This window comes from Ochotona curzoniae, unplaced genomic scaffold (genome assembly GCF_017591425.1).
Source record: "Ochotona curzoniae isolate NIBS_2020 unplaced genomic scaffold, NIBS_Ocur_1.0 contig_1170, whole genome shotgun sequence".
Taxonomy (NCBI): Eukaryota; Metazoa; Chordata; class Mammalia; order Lagomorpha; family Ochotonidae; genus Ochotona; species Ochotona curzoniae.
Genome location: NW_024464973.1, coordinates 25,923 through 29,720, shown reverse-complemented (window position 1 = coordinate 29,720; position 3,798 = coordinate 25,923). Strand labels below are relative to the sequence as shown.

At 41.6% G+C, this 3,798-nt stretch overlaps 1 pseudogene; it reads right to left on the bottom strand.

Moving 5' to 3' along the window:
* Nucleotides 1-1,668: 1,668 nt before the first annotated feature.
* Nucleotides 1,669-3,457, bottom strand: LOC121166964 (annotated as a pseudogene).
* Nucleotides 3,458-3,798: the final 341 nt, after the last annotated feature.

The following is a 3,798-nucleotide window of genomic DNA, read 5'->3' as shown; positions in this document are numbered from 1 at the left end:
TCTTTCTCTCCACATGCCATGACAGGGAGGATGTTCAGCCTCCCTGGAAGTCAGCAGATTGTTGAGTGTAAGGGGCTGGGTGTCCCATAAGTGTGAGTGTGCAAATCTGCTGAAAATGATATGAAGTCTAGGGCTTTTTCAACACTGGTACTATGAAAGTGTTTCACTTTTCCATCGATGAGGATCTCCAAGGATCCAAATTGATCCTAGTTCTCCATTCAAGTCTTGCATCCAAGCTGAGTCTCTCCCCAAGAAGTGCAGTCCAGACTAATTTGCTAATCAGTAAAGTTTATGCAGTAGTTTCTGACTAGGGAGAGTCTTTTCAAATCAATGTGTATAGAAGTAGCAGGTTTCTCCCACGGTCATACAAAGGCCTTATTGTTTTAAAAACAGATCTAGTCTGGGCCCGCCACAGTGGCGCAGTGGTTAAAGTCCTCGCCTTGCACAACCGGGATCCCATATGGGCGCCGGTTCTATCCCAGCGGCTCCACTTCCCTTCCAGCTCCCTGCCTGTGGCCCGGGAAAGCAGTAGAGGTCGGCCCAGGGCTTTGGGACCCTGCATCCATGTGGGAGATTCAGAAGAGGCTCCTGGCTTCGGATCGGCATAGCATTGGCTGTTGCGCTCACTTGGGGAATCATCGGATGGAAGATCTTCCTCTCTGTCTCTCCTCTCTGTATATCTGCCTTTCCAATAAAAATAATAATAATAATAACAAAATATAAATCTTTAAAAACAGATCTAGTCAACATCTGTTTTGGAGAATAGCCTTGGGCAAGGAGTTTAAGGAGGATTTTGTTTGGACATTGAAGTTTCTCATTCAGAGAGATCCATATCCACTTATTTACCTAATGTGTGGAAGTTTTGGTTCCTAGGTATGAGGGCAGCATCTCCCAGAGCTGTGGATCCAGCTATTCTCAATCTAACAATAATTGGTATTATGGCAGAGGCAGTCCGCTTTTTTCTAGCAGTCTGGTCCAGTTCACAGTGTATTCTTCCTTCCCCCAAATAGTAGTATATTTGGGGAATTATGTGGACAAGGGTACACATTCTTGTGTTGGTATGTAGTAATCCCATCCCCGAAATGCAGGAGGTGATTCCTAAGTACAAGAAAACCATGGTCCTTCTGGAGCTACTAAGTAACTATTATCTCCAAGGTCCCCAAGGATGAGTTTGTACAGTTGGCTCCATGAATTTTGGTGTGGGGAGTTACCAATATTTAGCTCAGTATTTAAGAAACAGGTAACTCATACTTTAAGATCCCCAAGAGTGAGCTTGGGTTCCTTACCCCACCAGCAAATCCCCTGGGCATGGGCTTTTTCAGCACTTACATTGTAGATATGTTGGGGTAGTTGTGCTACAGTGCTGTTGATGACAATGCCTACATAACCTTGTGGTTCAGAGATGACATATGGCCAACAATCCTGGGTGTCACTGGAATTTGTTGCATTAAGAAAAAGAAACACTGAGTCTAACATTTTAAGAGAGATCTATGTGGGAAACTGACTTACCTTCTAAGGGTGACCTGTTGATTCCAGTGCTGTAATTGGCCCTATGGAAGAGGTACCTGAGGCCTGCAGCTGCACCACCAGCACATGAGGTATAATCTATCTACTGTGGACAATTGATTTTTCAGTCAATGAAGTAGGCTTGCCCATTTCTGTGAATATGCTAATTATTGAAGCACATATCCTTTCCACTGTGCTCAAAAAGTCTGTGTATGAATTTTAACACACATGTAATACATTCATGCTTTCCCATGTGAATTGTGATGTTTAATAAAACTTGACTGCTTGCAACAGGATTTTTGACCCATTACATTTGTGCGCTTCTTATCCTGTATGGATTCACTGATGTCAAATGAAACCTGATTGGTAAGTAAAGCCTTTAAGATACACACTACATTTGTAAAGTTTCTCCCCTGTGTGGATGCTCTGATGTATGATTAGGTGTGCCTTATGAGAAAAAGCTTTTCCACACTCACTACATTCATAAGGTTTTCAGCCAGTGTGGATTCTCTGGTGTCTAATGAGGATATATTATATTATATTCTTTCTTTTATTTGTATGACTTACAAATAAAAGATTTTCCACTCACTGCATTCATAAGGTTTTTCACCTGAGTACACTCTCTGATGTGATCAAATGTTGACTTATCAGAAAATTCTTTTCCAAACTCATGACATCCAGAAAATTTCTATCCTGAGTGGACCCTCTGATGTCTAAAGAGGTGTGGCTTATGACAAAAGCCTTTTCCACACTAACTACTTTCATAAGATTCTTCCCCAATGTGGATTCTCTGATGCCTAATGAGGCTTGAGTTACAAATATAAGCTTTTCCACACTCACTACATTCATAAGGTTTTTCACCTGTATGCATTCTCTGATGCCTTATGAGGTGTGACTTTTGAATAAAAGCTTTTCCACACTCACTACAATCATAAGGTTTTTCCCCAGTGTGGATACTTCTCTGATGTCTAATGAGGTGTGACTTACGAGCAAAGCATTTTCCACACTCACTACATTTATAAGGTTTATCCCCAGTGTGGATACTTCTCTGATGTGATCGGAGATGTGCCATTCGAGAAAAGCGTTTTCCACATTCACTACATTCATAAGGTTTTTCCCCAGTGTGGATTCTCTGATGCATAATGAGGTGTGACTTGCGAATAAAAGCTTTTCCACACTCACTACACTCATGAGGTTTTTCCCCAGTGTGGATCCTCTGATGCCTAATGAGGTGTGACTTAAGAATAAAAGCTTTCCCACACACTTTACATTTATAAGGTTTTTCCCCAGTGTGGATTCTCTGATGATAAACCAAGCCTGTTAGGTTGGTAAAAGCTTTTCCACACTCACTACATTTATAAGGTTTTTCCCCATTGTGAATTTTCTGATGTACAATGAGGTATGACTTACAAGAAAAGGATTTTCCACACTCACTACATTTGTAAGGTTTTTCCCCACTGTGGATTCTCTGATGTGCTCTCATGTTTGACTTACGAGAAAAAGCTTTTCCACACTCACTGCATTCATAAGGATTTTCCCCACTGTGGATTCTCTGATGCCTAATGAGAGATAATTGCGGCTTAAAGGCTCTTGCACGCTCAGTGCATTTATACAGATTCTCTGCACTTTGAAGGATCTGATCTCTAATGAGTTCTGACTTCTGGTCCATGTTTTCTTTACATTCATTGGACACATACAAACTTTCTCCTGTGTCAGTTCTCTGTTTGGTGCTAAGGCAAGATTTATAGTAGCCAATATGAATTTCTTCTCCCATACTGACAGGTTGCTTATTACATGGTTCCTTGGTATAAACTTGCTCACACGTAAGGACTATCTTCTTCCCGCTGAAAGTTTTCTCTTTCCCATTGTGTTCAAAGGACTGCTGACAAATGTGGGTCTTGTCAAGATGACTGAGATTTTTCTCACTCTCGAGGTTGTCCTCAAATGGCATTTCATCAGGCTTCCTGTGGGATAAGAGGATTTAAAATAAACTATGATGTCATTTCTTCTCTCCTTTCAAAAGGCACTAGATCTCTGAGCCCCTCCTGGGAGTTGCTTTCCTGCTCCCCTCTTACCAAAACTCAGTCCGGAGGCAACTGAAGAATTAAATAAACCCATAACCGAGGTAGAGATTGAAACAGTCATCAAGGATCTCCCAACGAAAAAAAGCCCAGGCCCAGACGGCTTCACTACAGAATTCTACAAAACATTCCGAACAGAACTAACCCCAATCCTCTACAAGCTCTTCAAAACAATAGAGGAGGAAGCAACCCTTCCAAACTCATTCTATGA